The sequence below is a fragment of the Marmota flaviventris genome, chromosome 6 (assembly GCF_047511675.1).
Source record: "Marmota flaviventris isolate mMarFla1 chromosome 6, mMarFla1.hap1, whole genome shotgun sequence".
In the NCBI taxonomy this organism is placed as follows: Eukaryota; Metazoa; Chordata; class Mammalia; order Rodentia; family Sciuridae; genus Marmota; species Marmota flaviventris.
Genome location: NC_092503.1, coordinates 146602720 through 146627700, shown reverse-complemented (window position 1 = coordinate 146627700; position 24981 = coordinate 146602720).

The following is a 24981-nucleotide window of genomic DNA, read 5'->3' as shown; positions in this document are numbered from 1 at the left end:
CACAATAACTCAGAAATGCACACACACACACACACACACACACACAAACACAATTTTATTTTTACTTTTTTGTGGTGCTGGGGATTGAACCCAGTGCCTTGTGCATCAATCAAGCACTCTACCAACTGAGCTATGTCTCTAGCCTCCCCACCCCACAATATTTTTTACTCTAGAGAATAGAGATGATAGGGAATGATAGGGAGAGATAAGAGAGAACAAATCAGGTAAAATGCCCTCAACAGGGAGGGTCATTTAGGTGGTTTTCATACTATTTTATTTTTACAACTTTTCTGTAAGTTTTAAATGATTTCCATTAAAAGTTAAAAAACACTAGTAAAAACCTGTTTATTCCTCTCTATTCAGGAGGGTTTTCTAAGATTAGAGAGGATGTCCTACCCTTCCTTACTTTATGAAAATTTTTTAATGAAAATTTATCATTATCAGGTATTCATTTCTATAGACATTGAACAAACATAACGCTGATATTAAGAGTAGTCTGTCCTGAATTTATTTGCAAGACTTGGAATTTTTCTTTAAAAATTGACTCTTCCAGATGTGGTAGCACAGCCTGTTATCCCAACAGCTCAGAAATCTGAGGCAGGAAGATCTCAAGTTCAAAGCCAGCCTTAGCTCTTAGCTACCGAGCAAGACCCTGTCTCAAAGCAAAAAAAAAAAAAAAATGTGCCTGGGATGTGGTTCAGTGGTTAAGCACCTCTGGGTTCAATCCCTGGTACCCCCCACTCACACCAAAGAAAAAAAGGAAGGAAAAGAAAAACTTGGTGTATTTTAATGAAACAGATTAAGAATTTGGGCGATACGGATGAAGCATATTTCATGATTTTGCATATCTGACGTGAATTAGAAATATAAGAGCTTGTGTACCTCACAATTAAGCCCAGTAGGCTGTCGCTAATCACAGTGATGGTGTTGAAAATCATTCATGTAGAAAATATAAAAATGTAAATGATGAGGATGAATGCTATTAAGTAAAATATCAACCCAACCTACATTAGTAACTTGCATATCTAAATAGGTTTCTCAAAAATATGCCAAAAGTGTTTTTTGACTGGCTTTTTAATCACAACTAAATTTAGAGCACAGATCCTAGAATGGTTTTCTTGTCTATTCATACACCTATTTTGATAGAGAAGCAACAATCTGAGGAGCTGCTATTGGTATATCCTTGTTCTCTGGGCTTAATTTATTGTTAAACAAGCTGTCCGCTTAAAGAAAAGTTCTGATATTATTCCCCTCTTACATCTGGCTAATTTTGTGGGTGTGCATAAAGGAGAGCGGGTGGTTGCCTTGGTTTTACAATTGCTGCCTGGATTCCAGGTGCACAGTGTTCCTTCTGGCTCTGAGTCCTGTCTCCCTGTTACACAATTCAAGGGAGCACAATTCGCATCCTAGTCTATGTGATTAGGACAAGAAACGGTAGAGTTTGTGCAAGATGATACAGAAGATGGGGCCTTCCCAAAGGGACAGTTCCATATCTGGGCATTCAGACCAGCCCCATTTCCTGTAACAAGATATGGCTCTAGTGGTGACTGCTCTCTCCTTTAAGGCTCAACTACCTAGCTTTTCTTGAATTGGTGCCTGACTATAATGAGTGCGAGACTAGTCATTGCTAGACCAATGTTGGCCTGGCCATCCTCTCCCAGATGGACTACCTTTTGCTCTAGGCATCATTGTGTCCAATTTAAAAACTGCTTATTGATATGAGACATATTAACAAACCCTGTCTAAGTACAGGAATTGTATTTTCTCTGCCTTTTGAAACATTTCCACTCCCTAAAAGACTTATGTGCCTTCTAAAAGCCTTCAAAATGGCCCCCAGTGACCCTCAACACTGGGATCCCCAACTCTTATGAATTTCCCTCCTACATTAAATCAGGGGTAGTTTTGTGACCACTAGAATATGATAGAAGTGATGGTCACAAAAATACTGTAGCTTGTGTCTTGCTCTTCCTTTGGGTCCCTTGCTTTTGGGTCCCCTAGGCAATGTGATGGGACCCACAGGCAGCCTACAGAGAGGCTCATGTAGCAAGGAACCAAGGCCTTCTGCCATGTGCACAAGCCACCTTGGGATCCCTGGTCAAGCCTGAAGGTCACTGCAGCCCAAACCAACATCCCGATTGTCATCTCAGACCCTGAGCCAGAATAGCCTAGCTTAAGATACTCCCAAATTTCTGACTCACAAAAGGTGTGAGATAATAAGTGTTTGCTGTTTTAGACCACTAAGTTTTGGGGTAATATGAGAGGCATCAATAAATAAGTAATATTTACAGGTTCTCAATGGACTCAGAGATATCAAAAATAAATCCTTAGATGTCATCCATATGTACCAGAAAACCCAGATCTTAACCAGTATGATGGATAAGTTGATACATTTCAAGAGAGAGACGATGGTAAAGAAAACTAAAGTGACCAAGGAATTCTTTTTTCCCCAGTGAAAAACCTTTCTTTATCTTCTAGTCCCCATCTTTGCATGTCCAAACTGTGTCCACCCTGTAGGGCTAAAACGTTCTTATCCCCATGCCTGCTTCAACAGCCCTAGGAGAATTAGTATCTTCCTCTTTCTTTATCTCTGCCAACTGTGTGTCACTTAGTAATTTTCACTTGGTATGAATGTATAAGCAAGATAATGAGGATATTATATTCCTTCTAGATAATAGGACTACTGGATAGCAGCACAGGCTGAGACTACTCCTCCTGAGTTGGCATCCACATCCCATACTTACTGGTTGTGTGATTTCATGAAACTACTTAACCTCTTATGCATCTGTAAGATGCTGCTAACACAGGACCTACATGGTAGGGTCACTCTAAGAATTTAAATACATAATCCTTATGAAGTGTTTGGCAATGGAAATTCTTGATAGAGATTTACTGTCTTAAAGCTATTATTGCTAGCCAGTTTCAAGTAACTCTGTGGCTGTGAAATTAATCTTTGGCATAATTCCCAAACTTAATACTTCTTAGACCTTGTTAAAAAAAAGTTAGCTCTCTAAGCTTTGGTTTAGTTATAGGCAAACTGGAAATAAAACGAACTCTCTCACTGGGCTTTGGGAGGATAAAACATTATATAATAAATGTAAAACACAGACCCTGACAAATTGTGGGCGGGCAGCAAATGTTCATTGCTTCCTTTCTCCCAGTTTCTTAAAGTAGATGCTGTGCAGAGTGGCTGGGGGCTGGTTGCTAAAACATGTTAGATGCAGAAAAGGAAACTGCTTCAAGCTTTGCATGTTGAATTAAGTTAGACCTAAACCCAGGCTGCTTTCCATTATTCTGATGTTGAACCTGCCTGGTTAAGGTACACAAGTCATTTTCCCAGCCTCGTTGAATAATGAAGATAATAATAAAATTATTTGTTTTGATTTTGTATTTTCTACAGGGTTGATTTTCCATATAGATGTTAATTAATTGACATCGTTTAAAATGAAAGATTCTAACATTTCTAGTTCAAGTTTGATGTATGAGAAGATGGCATATACTTGGAAATGTCTTTGGGTGGCAATCTGCTGGACTTGGTTGACTGCAGAGTAACCCCAGAGGTCAAGGTGAGTACCATTTGAGTCCTATGTACAGGAAGACTGCAGGAGATGTGAACGTGAACTTAAGAGAGCATGAGACTAGGTTATTTCTGATGCCTGCCCTGCAACCATCTAGCTATCTGATTTAGTAAGTCACTCCCCCCCACACAGGCACACGAAGGCAGGATCACCCAAGGAAAGCTGTGTTGTCAGAACGACAGATGTTTGAATCCTAGCTCCACCTCTTCAGTTTCCTGATCCTTCTAAGCTTTAATTCCATATGAATTGAGGGCAGTGATATCTAACTTGCAAGTTTGTGGTCTTGAACAAAATAAACAGGCATAGCTTCTGGTATGTTAGGCATCTAATAAACGATATCTGCCTTGCCTACCTTCCCTGAAGCTCAGTTTTATCATCTGTGAAATGAGCCAGTTGAATTAAGTAACTTCTAGTTCTAATGTTCTATTATTGTTTTGATTATACTGTTCAATGAAATAAGAGAAATACCTAGAAATTTGTTCATGGCAGGTAATGAAATACCATTTCGATCTAAAACAAGAATAAAAATATATGTGGCTGGTATGTGCCTGTAATCCCAGTGGCTCGGGAGGCTGAGGCAGGAGGATAGCGAGTTCAAAGCCAGCCTCAGCAAAGTGAGGTGCTTAGCAACTCCGAGAGACCCTGTCTCTAAATACAATACAAAATAGGGCTGGGGATGTGGCTCAGTGGTTGAGTGCCCCTGGGTTCAATCTCTGGTTAGCTCCCCTCCTCAAAAAAAAAAAAAAAAAAAAGCATATTGTGGTTGTGGAGGAGGAAATATGAAAATTCCCCAGGTGAGAAGACCTGCTGAGGTAGAGTAAGTGGACATTTTATTTGTAGTCTATTGTGTCAACAGGTGAGCTGATGACAGTGTCAGATCACAGGGTGTCAGTCAGAGACTGTGTCTAGTGACCAATATCAGAACAGATCCAGGGACATTAACTCAGCTGACAAAGTCACCCTTGGGGTAACACTAAAGCTACATTGACCACTCTCTTTGATTATTTCATGCATTAGTTAGAATCAAGAGCCCCAAAGTAAGAAGAATTTTTATTATTTATTCTTTTTAAAATTAAGACAGAAAAAAACTAAAGATACTAAATATGAGGAGCTTTAATGGAGTTAAAAATATACATATGTGTGTCCACGTGTATGAAAAAGGAATGTAAAATTATTCATCAGGTTGTAAAGAAGTACCTATTTTAAACGATGGGACTAATTAAGCTTTACTTTGCTGTTTTACCTCTATTTTTAAAAATTTATGAATGATCATATGTTCCACATAGAGAAGAAAAAGCAAGTATGAATCCATGATGGAGACTAGGGAAGATTGTCTTTGTAAGCAAGTCACATGCCCTGCAATTTAAACCAAGGGCCCCACCACTCCATCCTGGTGGTTTCCCAAGTAAAAGACAAATACCTCTTTTCAGAAGCTTACCCTAAGAGCATGAGTACATAAAATTATTCTTTTGCCATATTTTTATCTCAAAACATTGGGATATTCTACCTTTGAGCATGTGGCAACTCATGAACATCTGTGTGTCTCCATATGTTGCTTATGACGTCTTTGCTAGCATTGCCATGGTCTCCAATGCAATATGGGACCGTGAGACGTAGTGAGAAGAACGGAAAAGTTCAGGGTCCTACTTCTGGCTCAGTTGGTATAGCTGTGTGTGACCCTGGCAAGTTACTGGATTACTGGAACATGTGTAAATGGAGATAACGACATGTAGTCCATAAATTTCCTTTGTGTGGATCAAGTTAAACAACAAATACGGAGTCCCTGACACATGCAAGTCCTCTTCTCATCCTCATTTCCTTCCTCAGTCCTAGTACACATATCCGGATTGCTGAGCTAGCACAGATGTGGGGTCGATGTCCAACAGTCCTGCAGTATGATGTAGGAATGTGTTCTCACTTTTCGAAGATGATGATAAAATGGGGCTAAGCCAACTGGTTTTCTTGTCAGCCTGTCACCTATTTAAGTTTGGTCACAAAGAAGTACATAATCCACTACACAGAACAGGTCCAATCAAGGTCTAGTTTTAACCAGCTATAATCATATCTCTTGTTTTTTCTTCCTTGGCAACATTCTGTGGCAAGGTATAGTCCTATACTGTGATGGAGTTGCACTAAGGTTTTGGAAAACTTGGTTTCTTTAGATGAGTTCATAAGTGATAATTTAGAATGTTGCTGCTTATTGAAAACAGGAGTCCAAATTTCAAATAATCTTGGTAACTGCAAACATTTAGTTCATGTACACATGTAAAATGAACTATTAATTTTAAGTACTAGTGCTAGGGAAAAGATATTGAATTCATAGGAAAAGTGTTTAATTTAGAAAATATTTCCTTTAAATAATCTCCCAGTCCTTTAAATAATATGAAAGAAAAATTAAAAACTCAGTGGAAGTACACACACAAAGGCAAAATCAAAACATCTTAGTGAAATCATTTCAGTTCCTTGGCCCATTTATTGATTGGGTTATTTGTTTTTTTGGTGCTTAGCTTTTTGAGTTCTTTATATACCCTAGAGATTAGTGCTGTATCTGATGTGTGAGGGGTAAAGATTTGCTCCCAAGATGTAGGCTCTCTATTCACCTCACAGACTGTTTCTTTTGCTGAGAAAAAACTTTTTAGTTTGAGTCCATCCCATTTATTGATTCTTGACTTTAATTCTTGCGACAAAGGAATCTTATTAAGGAAGTTGGGGCCTAATCCCACACGATGGAGATTAGGGCCTACTTTTTCTTCTTTTAGATGCAGGGTCTCTGGTTTTATTCCTAGGTCCTTGAACAGATGCTTCTTGGAAGATGATATACAATCAATCAATAAATATATGAAAAATGTTCATCATTGCTAGCAATTAGAGAAATGCAAATCAAAACTACTGTAAGATATCATCTCACTCCAGTCAGAATGGCAGCTATTACGAATACAAACTACTCTAAGATTTCATCTCACTCCTGTCAGAATGGCAGCTATTATGAAGATAAACAACAATAAGTGTTAGTGAGGATGTGGAGAAAAAGGTACATTCATACATTGCTGGTGGGACTGCAAATTGGTGCAGCCAATATGGAAAGCAGTGTGGAGATTTCTTGGAAAATTGGGAATGGAACCACCATTTGACCTAGCTATCCCTCTCCTCGGTCTGTACCCAAAGGACTTAAAAACAGCATACTACAGACACACAGCCACAGCAATGTTTATAGCAGCACAATTCACAATAGCGAAACTGTGGAACCAACCTAGATGCCCTTCAGTAGATGAATGGATAAAATAAATGTGGCATATATTACTCAGCAATAAAAGAGAATAAAATCATGGCATTTGCAGGTAAATGGATGGAGTTAGAGAAGATAATGCTAAGTGAAGTTAGCCAATCCCAAATAATTAAATGCCAAATGTTTTCTCTGATATAAGGAGGCTGATTCATAGGGGGGTAGGGAGGAGGAGCATGGGAGGAATAGACAAACTCTAGATAGGGCAGAGAGGTGGGAGGGGAAGGGAGGGGGCATGGGGTTAGAAATGATGGTGGAATATGATGGTCATCATTATCCAAAGTACAATGTATTAAGACATGAATTGGTGTGAATATAGTTTGTATACAACCAAAGATATGAAAAATTGTGCTCTGTATGTGAATATGAATAGTAATGCATTCCACTGACATATATAAATAAAAAAATAAAAAAGAAATCATTTTAGTAATCACCAAGGCATATAGGAAGTCTTGATGGTTTTCCATGGTCTCTATACCAAGTTTTGGACCCAAAAACTTACTCCATGCTGGTAGCCTGTGGATATTCCATAGGGCCTCTAAATTTGGCAGGTTCTCAATTGAGTCCTCCTCATCTTGATTCTCTTCCTAGGCTCCCACTCTGGGTGAGCAGCTTTATCTTTTCTCCAGTGTGACTATGCATAACATCTCAGGATCATTTGAAGGACCCCCTCTCCCCTCACTATACAGCACCTGAAAGAATATGCTTATGGGGTTGGGGTTATAGCTCAGTGGCAGAGGGATTGCCTTGGACGTGGGAGGCACTGGGTTTGGTCCTCAGCACGACATAAAAAAATACACAAATAAAATAAAGGCATGCCGTCCATCTACAACTACAAAGAAAGGAAGGAAGGAAGGAAGGAAGGAAGGAAGGAAGAAAGAAAAAAAGAATCTGCTTAATATTTCCAGGACCTCTCCCTTTCTGAATTCACTTGCTCAGCCCCTGCATTTCCAAGCTACATTGCCCTCTTGTTTTGATCACTGTGGTGGTTAGCTGGAGTTCTCCTGGCTCTCCTCTTACTTCCCCAGTTATCCTCCATATCTCTGACCTTCCTAGAAATAGCCCTGACCACTGATCTCTGTGCCAGACTCTTCAGTGGAATCCCCTGGTTTAGCAGGGGAGGTTGTGCACACTTGGGGCTTCCACCTGCTATTCTGGTCTCTTGTCATTCTGCATCTTGGCAGTGTCACCTCTCAGTCTGCTCACAGTGAATGCAGCACACACTGTTTCCCCAATGTATCACGCTCCTCATAGTCCATGCCTTATCACGTACCATTTCACGCTGCCCAGGAGATTTTCTTCTACTCTCTAAATGAAACTGAAATGCAAGTTAATTGCCATCTCTTCTTGGAGGCCAACTTAGAAACAGCTCGGTCTCTGATAAACTAGAATTTGTTGAACATTCATAGGAAATCAGCATGATTTAGCTAATGTTACCCAGGAATAGATTTAGGGGTTTGTTGGGTCATTTAATTTTAAAATAAGAATTTTGTTGCTTTTTGTGTGTGTGTGTGCTTTAAGATTGTCTCACGTTCTCAAAGGGCCTAGAACTTTGAATTAGGAATGAATGGCATCAGAGAAGAGATCGGATAGGGAGGAGGTCTCTCTTGGGGAAGCTCATGTCCTACTGTGTTCCTCTGAGGCTTGATCAAATTTAAGCATAAGTAAGATAGGTACTAACATTTATTAAGCATTCGGTAAGGGCTTGACATTTGCTTAGTACTTTACATTCATTTGTTTAGTGTTCCCAAACTTTAGGCATTCCCATATCACTTTTATACAAAACTGTCACTTATTATTATATTATTAACATTATTGGCCTAATGTTTTTATTTAAATGGATTTGATCAGCCTACTTTTCCTTGTACTATTTGTGTTAAGCAGTGTTCCCTAAATGTGGTGCTAGCTACTATTTGTATATACCAATTACATATTTTTCTATTTACATTTTCTTTTTTTAATATATTTTTAGTTGTAGTTGGACACAATACCTTTATTTTATTTATTGATTATTTTATGTGGTGCTGAGGATCAAACCCAGTGTCTCACACCTGCTAGGCAAGCGCTCTACCACTGAGCCCAAACCCCAGCCCTCTATTTATATTTCCCTAAAACAATAAAATAAATACATTATTTATAAAAGAGTTCATGCAAAATGATATTTTGTTTCATTTAAGCCTCAATATTGGATTAGGAACTTCTCATTATTGGCATGCCAATGTGAAAAATGAGGAAAAAGGAAATCACCTTGCATAACCTCGCAAATTAGAAAGTAGAAATCATAGTTTGAACTCAGAGCAACTGAAATTCCAAAACACTGTGACATTTTTCAGCCAATGCCAGCAACTATTTCAATCCTAACTCCAATTTTGTAGGTGCCATAACTGTTAACTTTGTAAAATTTCAAATGTATTTCGAAAGGCATGGAAAGTAACTATAAAAAAGGCAAATGGGATGTAGGCTTGGTTTCGCCCTCCAAAACCTTTACAAGTATACTCAGTTTGCTTTTCTAATTGGCAAAAGACACGTGGATCTTGAGGATAGACTCTCTGTTCAGTCCTAGGACTTCAGCCTTCTGATTCAACACCAATGTTCATTCAGAGGCTTTGTATAAGTGTGTGCATCTAATTGCTTACTGAGGAATTCTTAAAACGGTATTGGCCACAAGTGAATTTTGATGCCTCTGCTAGCACAGGAACAGAGGGTGGTACTGAAAGATTTTTTTTTCCCCCAGAAACAGATTTGTTTGGGCAAATGAGGAGTGAAAATTCTTCCGAGCACCTGTGCATTGTTTATGCTAATTGGGTCAGGGCTGATGCTGGCACAGTGTGGGCTGCACTCTGATCCTCTCTCTCTCATATGCCTCCTGGGGGCGTAGGAGTTATTAATTGATCGGAATAACTTCATTGTATTTTGGATCCTTTTCCTCCTCTCATCTCTCAAACTCTCATTTTTTTCCTTCCTTTCACCCTCATGGTCCACTTTCCACAGAAGCCCTGAATGCCAGGACCTGGCCAGGCAGATGGAGGCCCAGGTACCAACATCAAGTGCTCCTGGGTGTGCAGAGAACTGTCCCTGTCCCTAGGCACTCTGCGGAAGTCGGGGTTGGAGCTCATGGTCCTCTATGCACCATCTATGACATATTCCCTCTTGATTTACCTTCATTCTCTCTTTTGGACACAATGTTCCCTGTGTTAAACACAGGTTTGGAGAGCCTGGGGAGGAGAAACTAGAGGTCTAAAATGGAATGTGTGGGAAGTTAGGAGGGGGCTTGTCGCTACTTTGTCGTCCATAAGTGAAGCACAGCATGGAGCTTCTGGGCTAGAGCCATAGAATTAAAAAAACAAAAAAACAAAAAAAAAAAAAAAGGAAAAAGAGAACCCCTAAAAACCAAACACCAGGAATTTGTTGAGGGCAATGGCTAAGGCATCCTAAAAACAAGACTGGAATCTATTTTTAAAAATTGTTCTTGGAAGCTCTTCTCAGAGAAAGGTCTAGAAAATTGTATGATCACATGTAAACAAACTGGTTGGCTCATGAACCCACAAAAATAAAGGAAGTGCATCTCTCTGAGGAGATGTGGCCAACTTTGTTGTGCTCTCCTAGCAGAACTCTGAGGGCAGGTGGGAGGACATTAGACTGATGAATGGAAAAGTTTACAATCCAGTCAAGCCCCAAACAAATTGCCTCGGGATCACTGGTCCTGGTGAGCACTCCTGGTGCTTACAATGCTGGTACCTGGGCCTCCATCTGCCTGGCCAGGTCCTGGGATCCAGGGCTTCTGTGGAAAGTGGACCATGAGGGTGAAAGGAAGCGAAAAAATGAGAGGTTGAGAGATGAGAGGAAGAAAAGGATCCAAAATACAATGAAGTCATTCCGATCAATTAATAACTCAATTAATAAGGCCTGCAGGTGCAGATATGAAGCTATGACATGAGGTCTCGGGACAGGGACAGAGAAGGAAGATGGCCATGGATGGGCTTCAGGGACCACTCATGGTGTTCCCACAGACTCCTCCGCTGAGTATGGCTGGAAACAAGAGTGTGGCTGATCTGAGGATCATCTGGCCACAAAGTGGGTGGACTGGGCTAGGAAGAAAGGTCTACAGAGGGAAGGGAAAGGACATGTTCAGAGTAGCTTTTGGATCCATCACAGTGAGTTCATCACAGTGAGAGTTGTGTGGCCATTTATCCCATGACTCTATTTCTAGGCAGAATAAACACCCAGTCATCACAGAGTATTGTATATTAAAGAGACTTCATGGACCCCTAGAAGTCTGTTTTAAAGCGTCAAATTTCTTCAGTAACATTCCAATATTCCCTTTGTTGTATTTTATTTTCCCTTTGGATTTTTAAAGGAATCTCTTCTGTTTACTAGGAAATGAAGTGGTTGATGACTTCCACCCATTTCCTCTCTCTCTCTCTGTATTTGAACCTCATTTTTGTATATATCCCTCCCTTCAGCCTTATGCAGTCTCTATTCTCAGCTGAAGATTTTTAATTCTCTAAATGTATTCAGAGATTCTGTTTCCCAAATCAATAATCCTGAAGTCCTTTTCTGAATCCAGAGTTTCTCTCCCTAAGTGCAGGTTTCTGCTTTCATTCCATCATTCAATAGAGACATACGGTAGATAAACCTGTGCCTCTACTGTACACTGGGGTGACACTGGTTCCCCAGAAAATGGTGCACGAGGAGGTTACCATGGATGAGGTAACAGACACTTAAGTAGCAATAAAATAACAGTCTTGATGACTAATCAATAAGGACAGATAATGTAGCAAGCACTTTGCAGGCATGTCTCACTTAATTCTCCAATGTCTCTGTGGACCTGAAGCTAGCATGGCACCTGTTTTGATAGGAACCAGAGGTTTATAGAGGCACAGCTATTTGTGGGAGCTCATGCATCTAGTCAGTGGCTGAGACAAAATGGATCATAAGTGGCACCGTCCAGTGTGACAAGAGAAGGCTAGAATGTAGGTGTGAACAGAACACTGTGGGAGAAGCATCGGATGACCTTCACAGAGGAGGTGACATTGGGGCTGGGTCTTGCATTCAGCACAGGAAAGGAAAGGACAGGAGTGATCCTTGTTCCTGAGACTGCTGTTAATGATTTGCAACTAATTGAGCACCACTGAACGTCTTTGTCTCTTGGGGCCATGTGAAGAAGTCCCAGGGGCGTAGAGCTTAGGTTTAGAGTTCATTTAGCTCAAAGCTGAAGATTCGAAAGCCAGCTGTTCTGACAGATTTCACAGGCTGGGCCAAGGGTGGAGGTGGGAGGGTTGGGGGAACATGGTGGGGAGAAGGGGTTTGGGTGAATTCCTCTCGACTTCCAAAAACAACCCGAGAGCATGTGAGCTGCTCACCGCAGCGCTCATCAGCTGTCAAAACTGGCACTTTCCTTTGTGGAACAAGACAATGTAGAGGAGACATTCTGACAAGTAACAATGACTAGGGTGCCTGGTTCTAATGCCAAGAGTTATATAAAATGATTTTTTTTTTTTTTAAAGCAGGGGAGGGTGTTATTGTCAGGAGCTGTAAATCTGATGCTTAGGGACTTTAGTCAATTGGCTGTCTTTTAATATATTTTCCCTTGAGGAGGTAATTTAAATGTCCAGTGTTATTGATGGTTTTAGAGGGGAAAACAAAACAAAACAAAACAACTTAGCTCAGTGGAAAGAGCAGGGGTGTGGTAAGTTGAGATCGGGGTTTTGCTTCTGTCCTCTCTTTATAAGCTGAGTGATTTGGGCACAGGGTGGTGCCACTCTGAGCCCCAGCATGGTGATCTTGGGAAGTGTGATAGGGTCACCATTGTTACTCTGCCAGCCCACAGAGTTTATTTATCACCCTGAAAATGACTGGCTGAAAATGTGCCTCCACCAACAAGTAGCCCAAGGTACTTGTACAACTTAGCTAGGCCCTAGGTGTTTCTGATGTGCACTGGATACACTTACTGGTTTGCAAACTTCAACATAAATTACCTGGAGAACTTGTTAAAATGCACATTTTGAGTCTCCAGACTGGGGATGGGGACTGAGATTTAGAATTGATGATTAGCTGCCAGAGGAAGAAGTAGCCCAAGGTACTTGTACAACTTAGCTAGGCCCTAGGCGTTTCTGATGTGCACTGGATACACTTACTGGTTTGCAAACTTCAACATAAATTACCTGGAGAACTTGTTAAAATGCACATTTTGAGTCTCCAGACTGGGGATGGGGACTGAGATTTAGAATTGATGATTAGCTGCCAGAGGAAGAAGGTGCTGTGTAGCCTGGGCCCATAGTCTGGAAGGGAAGTGGCTGATGACCCATAATCATTTTTCTCAACCTTTGGTGTTTACTAGCATAACCCAGGGGCTTACTGAAAACACAGTCCTGGGACCTGGTTCTTGCCCTCACAGTTCTGTTTCCCTTAGTTTAGGGAGGGGCCCCAGAGCACTACTGCATTGACAGGATTGACTGTTGGTGAGCTACCCACAAATTAATCAGGAGAGCATCCCTCCCTGACAGGAGGCAAATGGGAAGCCTCTGGACTGTTCTCTGCTCTCCATGACACATCATGGTTTTTGGAAGCAGAATCCCAGAGAGACAGTCGGTCTTCCCAACCTTGGGTTCAAACCAAGGAAAAATGGAGATGGGAGAAAAAGAATAAGGTGCTTATTCCGCAGGATGGATTGCTGACCTTTGAAAATCTCAAGGACTTCCCAAAGAATGTGCCTGGTGACAGATGCTTCCTTTCTTGCTTTGTTTTTTTTCTCCTTACCCTTCTAGATTCCCTTCATGCTAATGAGCTAGAATGTCCTCTATTTAGGGGAAGGCTTATTACCACTTTCCAAGAAAAGTTATAAAACAACCACGAGGCAGTCAAAAGCGTGGTTCTGAAATTATTGCCTTGGATAAACATATGGAAAGGGCTGTTTTCCTAGAACATCATGAATTTGCAAATACAGTAAATTGAGGTAAGGGCAATCATATGGGAAGGAAAGATAACAATACCCAGATTTTCTTCCTTTCCCTTTAAAAGTATTTATATCTGTAAGAACGTTGGACCAGTCTATGGAAATAGCTGTGTGACAGTGAGAGAGGACACATGAAAATGCAAAATCCCACCCCAGGTCTGTGGACACCCTCATTCCAGGTACTCAACTCTGCACTGTGCTCCTGGGGTCCTGGTAGGCCTTTGATGAAGAGGGTATTACGTGGGGGCTACCTGACCTGGCTAACAGCCCTCTGCACCTGGGCTAGACTGACTGAGCAGAGAGCTGCTATGGGCTGAGAGGCACCCTAATTACCCCCTTCTCAGGAGGTGGCCACCCTGCTGCGCTCCTTCCTGGTCTCAGGGCCTTGCCATTGGTTAGGTATGGGCTTTAGCATGGCCCTCTAAAATATAAGTATCAAATTTAAAAGGCCAGGGTACTCAGGCCATTTCCTGGCTTCCTTATGAAATCTCAAACAGAGTAGGAATGGCCCTTTGCCGGGATGTGGATTCCATTGATTTGCTGACGTGTAGTGTGTCTAACGTGGCAGCCACTGCCTTAAACACTTTTAAATCTTGCCTCATTAATGCTCTTAACAACGTATGGATTAGGCATTATTAGGGTCTCCACTTTGCAGAGAGGTCTGCCTCTAATGTTTCTGTCCCAGGGTGGTAGGAGAGTAACTGGATGGGATGGATTGCTTCTTAATTGTGGATCCCTACACTGATGGGCTGGCTTGGTGACCACTGTTGGTGTTCCCAACTAAAAGGAAAACTCCAACCAGCTAGGTCCAGGACCTCTGAACACCTGGACTTCTGATTCTGGGAGTCTGGAGCTTTTCAAACATTGGCCTAGATGACATTTGGGCAGCCCCCAATGCTTCCTGCAAATCAATGCAGGATTCCTCAACTGGAACATCATCCTGATTACCCTCGAATGAACAGGATCCCAGGGAGCCGCAGTAGCTTATGCTACCACCTCCCCTGCATTCTCCAGTCATTCCAGCTCTGGTGTCTAAGCCACAGTCACTGATGGTGACAATCTGACCACTCCACCCCCAGCTCCATCTGCTGTCAGCCACCAGGCTGCCTTGAATTCTCCGAGCCTCCCACACCCTGCCAGCTTCCCTTCCACAAAAGCCAGAAGCCCATCATTTCCTTCAAGGTTTAATCCATCTCCATGTCAGGAGAAAGTGGACATCTTAATTCTCTATAACTAACTGCTGTTCCCCTTCTTTCTGTGCCAACAATTGAGCCCCTCAGGTGCGTGACCCCATCAGGGAATGTGATCCTCCACTTCAGAAGGAATGGGGCCATGTATAAATTCAGAACAGGCTGTGGGACAGAGTGACCCTCCCTTCCAGCCTCTGCTCTGCAGCTTCTTCCAAAATCTTTGTAACTCAGACCACGCAGGAGATTCTACCAGTCTCTGTCCCTTCTCCTTCGCTAGCTACACTTTCATGTCTTAGTGGCAGAGAGTAGCAATGCTGGTTCCTTCCACCCAGAAGAAGGAAAATTAGATATTGTATCATTTTTCCTAATTTAAGCTCTGCTGATGAGCATGCTGACCCAAGGAAATCAACCAAATCATTCTAAACCCCTCTGGATTATCAGAAGTCTGGCCCATGCCCTGGAGAAATGGAAACAGAAGGTTTGCAAACCCTCAAGGTTACCATAAAAGTTGGCTTGAGAGCAAGTTAAAAACAATTCACAAGACCACTTAGAAAAGCCAGTACAAAATATTATCAGTGCCTGGTGTTAAGTCCCCATCTTATAACAGTAAAAGATGCCAGGATTATAAACATGGAATTTTCTGCTCAGCTCAGCTCTCTTTGTGACTTCCAAGAATTCAGTGACTTTTCTATTTAAATATAAGCCCATTTTCTTCCTTCTCAATTTATCACCTGTACCATTTGGGACATGCCCATCACCAGGTTGCTTTGATTGAACAATTAAAATATTCAACAGAAAATGGAAATTATGCTTTAAAAAAATCCCCTACCTATCAGATGATCCTATAAAACACCCTAGCTTTTTTTGTTACTCTAACATGGTGGTAAAACATTCTAAATGCACCTTAGAACAGAAGAGCAAACAAACAGAGACTAATTGATCATCTTGAAATAGGTAATGAAAATGTGCACATCAGCCACACTCCCCACAGGGTTGTTCCTGACTGCACCTTGAATGTACTCTGTTAATTCTCCATGGCACTAACTAAAATCATCTAAAATAGCTAAGGAAGTGTAGAAGCTCTGTGCTGATCCTAAGAGCCCCTAGCCCAGCTGACTCCCCTGAGCTCTGTCAAGGTGCCCTAAGATCTCATCAACTGCAGTGTCTGCAAACTTGAAATTTTCCAGGCATAAAAGCATTCCTGATTCCTGTCCAGTGCAGGTTTTGGACTCAGGAGAAGGGGAAATCATTTTCTAGCACAGCTTTTAGAAGAGCAGTTGCACCTCAAGTCAGATACATTGTTTCTGCCACATTCAACAGGTGTGTATTTGTTTATTCTACTCTATACCTGCTACAGTTCCAGCAACAGCTTCCAAGAGGTTATTAACTAAGAAATATCCATTGTTGAACTTCTGAGCCTGAGCCCAAGTTGTCACAGCCTATACCCTGCACTGTTAATATTAAACCAGCTTGTAAACAGAGGGCTTTCCTCCTTTCTCCCCATGTCATTACCTTGAGCTCCTTGACTGTAGAAAAACCTTTGAGCCGACTCAACATCCAAGAGTCTGTGAGCAGACTCAACGTCCAGAAAATAATCCATTTTGGGATAATCCATCCTTGATGTTCCAGGCACAGAATTTAGCGAGAAAAATCTTCACCTGGATGCCTATAAAGAGAAGAAAATCCACAGTATTTTAGACTGTCAAGAATAAAATATGGATACACTTTAAATTTTTTGAATAAGAACAGTCCATTAAGATATCCCATTATTTGACTGACATTCCCAATTCTAAGTAACACCCCCACCTGCCCCACCACCATTCAGCAGCACTTTCCTATTGTATGAGAAAATATAACCTTTAGCTAACATTCATTTAAAATAATATATTCTACTCAGTAAAAACAGATGATCCAAGCTAAAGAGAGATAACATACCGGTCTCTCCCTGCTGTACATTAATTGGAAAATACACTGCTAAATTCACAGGCTATCGGTTTACAAAATGTCTGATGAATGGCATCATTAGCGTCAGCCATCGGAAAGGTTGATCCTCAATTGATCCAGGGACTTTTGGATTCCCCTCCAGCAGAGAGAACTGCCTGGGAATGTGACTCCGCTCATAGGCGCCCTGAGTTTATGACACACTGACTTGTTTGCTATAGAAATGCCCCGAATTCCTTCCTTCTCAGCGATTCCCTCTGGCACATTTTATAAAGTGCTATAGGATCCTCACCTGCCTACACCCGACACAGGCTGCTTAGGAGAAAGAATTGTGGTTCTCAGAGCAGCAGCAATTACTGCAGCCTTGCAATGATTCCCACAGTAGTATCATGCACTTGCCCATCAGGAAGCGAATACGCTTCATCAAGGAGAATCCAGCCTCTTTTTGCAAACCCATGTAGCCTTTCCCTGATATTTGCACAAATGAAGTATCTATTTCAGCAGGATTTGTTTTTTTTTCTTTTAGAAAGAATGAACAAGACAAAGTCATTACAATGAAGCTCAGAAGGCTAATTGAATAGATTTCCCTTTCTACCAGTACACGTTTCAATTTAAGAACCCAAGTCTGGTATGAGCAAACTTTTTAAAAATACCCAAAGGTACCCAACAGCAAATTATACTTACTGCAAAAAAAAAAAAAAAATCGAGGGCTGCCGGCAAACAAGAGCAGTTTCAGCCAGATGTCTTTGATCTCACTAAATATTCCCGGTGAAAGTAAACAATTTTGATTGTTTGATTAGATCAGAGATGAATAATGCATTCTGTCCACTGGACTTCCTTTATCAGATAAAATGGCCAGAGCGCGTTACCTTAGCAACAGAAGGTGACGCCAGCCACAGCCTCTCTGTACCCTCCCCTGTGGAGGAAGAAAATTACCAGTTTCCCATGCAAAACTTTGGCAGCAAACCATCAAAATCCACATGTAGATTTGATATCCTTTAGGGTCATTCCTTACCTCCCCCCCCCCATCTTTTATACAGAGAAGTGCCATAGTCACTAAAAAGCAGATTTGTGGTGTAATGATTTATTTGCACAACCCCAAGTCCCTGTTGGATTTGCAATCAAAACAGAAGAGCATATGAAATGATGAAACAATGAATAGGAGAAAGTTGTCTGCAACACTGTCCTGGGGCATCCATTCCCACACTGATGCTGACCTACGGGTGACAGAGATGGGAGCTGGCAAGGAAAGGCCACAGGAGCCAGCTTATGTTCGGCATCGCTGGTTATAATTAATACACAGAACAGTCACCGGCATTGAGGCTGAAAATAACTCTTTCCTTCTGTGAATCAGTCACTGGAAGCAGCTTTAAAAGCTGTCTGAAATTGCCCAGATTTTTGAAAGACGCATTAGAACACAGATCGTAGGGGAAATTCCCCTCCTCTTGGAAAAGGAAAGGTGGATAGCAAGATATATGGAAGGAAGATTCTTCAATTAGCAGATACTCACCAGCACTTGTTGACCCCTTTCCACAGGACACCAGGAGAACACGAAATGAAGCTGAGCAGTGCTGCTGAGCCCGCAAGCCCAAATGAGCAGCTCCTAATTTTCCCTTCAATCTTGAGTCAAGAGCCCTGAGTGGAGGAAAGTGACGGATTTGCCCATTTTATATTGTGATGAAATGCAACCCCTAAGAAGAGAGCTGAGTGGGGCTGCTCTTTAGAACACATTAGACTGCTAATTTAAGAAAATTGAAAGGTTTTGTTTTACTGTCTTTTATATATTCTTCTCTGCTACCCCCTCAATTTAATTTGCATTTAAAATTATTCTCATGTCTCCACGGCTCTCGAAGGTGTGGAGCACTTTCTAATCACGAAGGCTGCTCCGGTAGGGTTTGGTGCAATGCCACTTTTATTCTGAGCTGCAAAACAAGGTGGGTAATTATAAATGTGAGCTTTTTTTTTTTTCTGGACAGAAATACAGAGGGCACGTTTGGTTTGGCTCCCTCCCTCTTCCTGCCTCTGACAGCCTGGTCAGATCTCCAACACAATCATGCCAATCTTTCTCAATGCATTCCTCTCTGGGTGAATGTCACAAAATAATCCTGGCAACCAAAAGAAAACTTTGGTAAGGTCCCTGAGGTTATGCTGGCCTGATAGCCTCCCTCCTGTACCTCAGCAAGAACATGGAGGTGCAATTCTTGGAGATCCGCTTGTGAAAAGCAGATTGATAGCCACATCAACCTTATTGTGTACTCTCCACAACCCTCTTGCATCCTTTGTGGATGAAGCAGAATTGATTGTTCGTGTGGTGTGGTAGGCAGCATATTGGATTGTCAAGAAGGGAGAAGCAACATCTAAAGAGACCCGGAGGGACGATCGTGGGACTCCCCTCCCCAGTGTGTACAATTCTGCCAGCCTCCCTGGACACAAACCAGGAAATTGTCAGCTGTTGTCTCGTGGGCTTGCCCACCCAACCAGCGCGAATCAGCGTCCACGCTGGTGCTGCAGAGAGTTCAGCCTGATGCAAGAAGGTTGAAGCCTCTGTAGGGAAGTCAGCCAGGACTCTGAATGCTCCGAGCTCTGCTCAGCCCCAAGGACTCGCTGCTCTAAGGTTACATTTCTATTCAGCCCCCAATGGAGATGCACTGAACACTTGACATTTACAAGAGGAGAAAGCTGTCTTCTAGTTCCTTTCGCTTACAGTCAGGTGTGGGCGACAGGTTCTGAACCCTCTATTGTGATTCCTTGGAAATTGTAATGACTCATAGGTGGGAGAGAGGGAGAGGGAGAGAGTGCACAAGTGTGCTGCTGGTGACAAACACCAAACATTTTGGTGAGTGGCAATGAACGTGTGATGGAACAAGGGGACGCTAAATAGGACACTGGAAAAACAGAGTTGCTTTCTGGAGTTGGGGCTGGGTTTGGAAGCCCGGCATTTCTGGAGAGTTGACCAAGAGAAGGAAATTTGGAGAACCTTACAAAGGGAACAAATCATATAAAAGGGCCACAATTTAAGAAAACTCACAGGGGGAAAAAATTCAACTTAAGAAAAGACATGTAGGGCTGGGGTTGTGGCTCAGCAGCAGAGCGCTCGCCTAGCATGTGTGAGGCACTGGGTTCGATCCTCAGCACCATATATGAATAAATAAAATAAAGGTATTGTGTCCACCTACAATTAAAAAGATATTAAAAAAGAAAAGACATGTATTTGGGAAGGCAATGATAATTTTCTTGCAAAAGGGGGCTTCATTTTACTTAATCACCAGATTCTTTCAACATTATATAACCAGCTTCTGAAATAGATTTAAAAAAAATGATTTCATTCTCTGGGAAACAGAGGTATAGATTTCATATAGGAATATGTATGTGAGGACATTATTTTCGAAGGCAGAGAAAGATAGTAATGTTCAAAAGGCAATGTCAAAATTTGAGCAGCTCAACTGTTTTATAACTTGAATCTGTTCAAAAGCAGATATAGTAATATCAGAGAAGGTGGCAAGGTTAGTTCAAATATTCAGACGTAGCAACGAACAATTCACCTCAAAACACTTTTGAGACTCCAGCTCTGTGAAAGTTAACTCGTATGGAATTAACAGCTCATGTCCCAGAAATTAAACATTTTTTGAAAATTCTGAAGTAGATTCATGTCTTTTACACTGATGGCACCTAGTAGTGTAGTCTTTTCTGCTTCTGCTTTGGTGGTAAGAGGACATGTGTGAGAGTGTTCTATAGACTCGGGGAAGAAGTACTGAATAAATTCAAAATAGAAGCATATTTCATGAAGGGATCTAGAGACATATAAAGATATCAGCTTGTATTAATTTATCTTTGGGGTATACTTTTTTATCCTATGGGATGGCATAGATTCAAACATTCAGAGAGAGAAGAGGAGATGATTTGTAATTAGATAACTTGCTCTTTTTATACCATCTGATGAACTTCCATTGGAATCAGTCTGGGCTTAGTCTGTTCGCTTAAGGTACTTTACAAATTTCCAATGAGGTTTTTTTTTTTTTTTTCTTACTTGATTGCCTTTTTATGTTCCAGAACTCTCTAGAAGACTATATTTTGTATTTGTGTTAGATCGTGTGAAGTTCTGCCTTCTACCTACATGGAATCTCGGGGAAGTTTCTCTTTTTCCTAATAAAACAAACCAAGTGTAACTTTAAAATATTAGAAGCTCTCTTAAAGTGTGATGATATCTTGGATCTCTTGCAGGGTACTTAGGACGATGACCTTGGGTGAGGTGCCAGATTGCTACATAAGCACAGTTGTTGCTCTCTGGGTCTCTGTGGGGACTGTTCCAGGAACCCCCATGGATACCAAAATCCCAGATGCTCAAGTCCCTTATGTACAATGGTGTAGTATTTGCATAAACCTATATACATCCTCCTCCTGTATCCTTTAAATCATTTCTGGATTACTTACAATACCTAATACAATGTAAATGGTATGTAAATAGTTGTTATACTCTATTGTTCAGGGAATAGTGACAAGAAAAAAGTCTGTCCAGTACAGATGCAGGTTTCTTTGGCTAAATATTTTAATCTGAGGTTGGATGAGTCTGTGGATATGGAACCCATGGTTACTGTACAGAAAACAATATTAATTTTTTTTTATAAATAGTTAACCCCCAAATAGATTTGTTTCAGGAGAAGTGGTTCCTCTGTTTGATAAGGTACTCTTATCTCCCAGAGTTTCATTTATTAGAAATATATCCTTCCATTGCTCCTTAAAACCTGTCATAAAATAGTAGGGGTACTGCAAAGGTTTTATCTAAGACATTGTTCATATTAATTCTCCCTGTGAGATGATACTATCAGCCATCTTCAGATATTTTTACTTGCAATGAATTTTCAGTCCTTATTGAGAAAGTTTTAATAATAGTTGGAAAGATAAAGAAGGCTGAAAAGATAAAAAAAAAGTTTCACAGAGAGGAGGAGCTTACTTCTGTTCCATATAAGTCTGTAGGCACGTTTTGGGGGGCCTACCTTTGTATATGATGTCATATTCTCATAGGAAAAAAGCATTAAATCTGTAAACATCTCAGTTAGTTCCAGCATCTGAAGTTGCCCTAAAGGTCCAGGGTCAGATTCCTAAATCCTATTCGAGGATTTATGCCAAAGGAGTTCCTGTTGGCCAGAACTCACTAGAGAGAGCCTCACTAGGGGAGGAGTGTCCTGGCCAATGTGTTGGAGGCCAGAGTCCAGCAGAGTGGGTTCCTTGGCTCCACTGGCTACCACTCCTCAGACTGTTCTTTGCCCTCTGTGAGCACCCAGTGATGGAAAAACGTGTTGACAGCAGTAGGTTTACAACCTGAGCTTTACAGTAGATAATGATGATATTTGACTTCACTCTTTCTGGAAAGAAAATAATGTTGCTCCCAATTCTTTGCTTGTCTGTTTGTGTACTTTATTTTAAACTCTCCTGGAGGGGGCTGAAAATTATCCACAAGTTCAATAGCACTTCCCTAGTCCTAAAAATCCAGATAGCAACCTGAAGATAACCAAAGATGTGTTGAAGAAAAACAGAATGATGATATCTAGGGTCCACAAATCTAATGCACCCTACCCAGACCAGAGGGCCCCTGAGCTTCCCAAGCACATTAGGAAAACAAGACTGAACACAGCCGTGAGAACACACAAGAGGTTGTGAGTGTGAGTCCTGTCAAAATAGCATGCCAAAGGGAATTTGGAGACTGTTTCATTCTTTTTGGGTTCTAAATACACTGTCAGATTCAGGTGCAAGTTCTTTCTGCTTAAATATTAGTGCTTAACATTTTCTTTATGTATATACACGCAAGGATAATTGGTGCATATGTTTGTATAACAAATATTATTTTTATTATTCATGACACAGTCCCTAGTTTGATTTATTTTTTTAGAGTTAAGTACCTTTAGGCTCTGTCACTAAAGGCATTGGAGAGACTCATATCACAGATATCAGGTTTCCCAATTATAATGCTCTACACCCAGTGGATTGAGGGTAACAGAAGACCCAACTCATGATGCTCAGGGCAGATGATGGCGGGTGGGGCTTACTTCTGAAACAAAGAGGACCTTACTTCTATTCCCTGCATTTTAATTTCTCATAAACCTGATCGGTACATGAAAACAGAAAAAACAAGATCTGTCACTTAGCCACCAAATACTCATTGCTGTACGGTTAGCACTAAAGAAAGGTCATTAAGTTATTCAGAAGACAGTGCAATGATGTAGTTAGAAATGTTGGCATGGGAATCTAGGTGCTTATTCACTGAGCTGGTTAACCTCTGTCTTGGTTTCCATCTCTGTGGTATCAGATTAAAAATCAAGGGCAAGAGAGATAATACATGTAGACAGTGACAAAACCCAACATGCAGAAAGTATTGAGGTTAGTACTATTTAGAAATATTTTTGGACAACGTACATACACAAGGAGTTATAGAAATAAGACACACTGTCCCATCCACCCAAACCACATCCATCTAGTACATCTTTTGCAGCAGTACCTCCATCACCGTCTGTAGCTCTAGCTTATGTTGTAGTTACTTATGAATATGCAAATATTAAATGAGTTAATATGGGCAAAGCATCTGGTATGGTGCTGGGCTTGTAGCATTGCCCCGGAAGGGTTAGTGATTGTCGTTATTTTTCCCTCACAGAGAGTTCTCCAAAGTGCATTCTTGGTTCTGGAGGAGCATGTAAGGTTAGGGAGCATCAAGGACTCACGCCAAGTTATTTTCACCAGGAGGGCATTTGTCATGCTTTTGACTACCTCGCTTTCCTGAGAAAAAGTTTGCAACAGTGAGTTAAAAACTAGCAGAATTTTTACAGGTTCACTTTCTTTATCCTGGGCCAAATTAAATGGCAGAAGATGTGTCAATGCTCATAACAGAGGAGGAGCTTTGCACATTGAGCACTGGCTTGACCATGGATGTTTCTATTCTCCCAGGGATGGTTCTGCAGATGTAATCCAATATGAATATTCGGTCACTACTTGTTCATTCTCCACAATTTAATTGACACTTGATTATCACTAACAGGGCCAGGTACTGTCCTGTTGCTGGGAATACAATCTACTGAACCAACTCTTTTTCTCGGGAGATAACAAATTAGCTGAATTTAGATTCTCCCATTTGTTCTCATGTTCAGACACACATTGAGAGAGACCATATTTATAACAGAGGCAGGCAGGACATGCGCTCGGCCTCTGAAGGCTGCAAGGGCAACATGGGAGCTTTATGTAGGATGCTCAATCTTGAGTGTGTTTGAATTCTCCACGGCTTTCCAAATTAGATGAAGAATCCGGTACCTTGTTGGTCATGGGTAAATGAAGGAGTAGACACTGTTAAACTTGATGCAGTGTTTAATGTTAAACTCACAGGCTGGTACCCTCATGCCCTAACTTTGAATAAGCATTTTATAGAAAGGATTAAAGGCTGACTGATGGAAAAAAAAAAAAAAAAAAAAACCAAACATACGCCACCAGGTTTTAAACAAATAATCTTTAAAACACATCAAGAGCTGTTGGTTTTACACCAATTGTTTGCTTCCTAAATGTGCTTCCACAACACAATAATGACAATTGCCTTCAGTGAGTTACCATGTGTTACAGGCTCTTTTGTGTATTTCACAGGTCCCTCCTGGAAGGAGAAATAACAGAATGGCATTGTGTTTCACTAGCTGGGGGGTTGCAAGATACAAGGGAACTGGGAGAAATCTGTGTTCTTTAGCTGTTAGGGCCTTGGGACTGACATTTTTCAGGTTAGTGTCACCTCCTCTGGCAGGGTAGACACCTGGACAGCATTTTTTTTTTTTTAAAGAGTCCTTGATTTAAAAGCTGGTAGCGGTAAACAGCAAGAATCTACATCACATTTTAAACATAGCTCCAGAGGAACTGTGATTTAAAATCAAAAGTCTCCTCATTCCTATGGCAACCAGCAGAAGTATTCCACTCATGCTCCACGCTGTGTACATTAAGCGCAGGGTGTGCCTCCCCCACCTTCTGCTGCCGGGCTCCCTCTGGAGTCCGCCTGGACCTAGCTGAATGGTG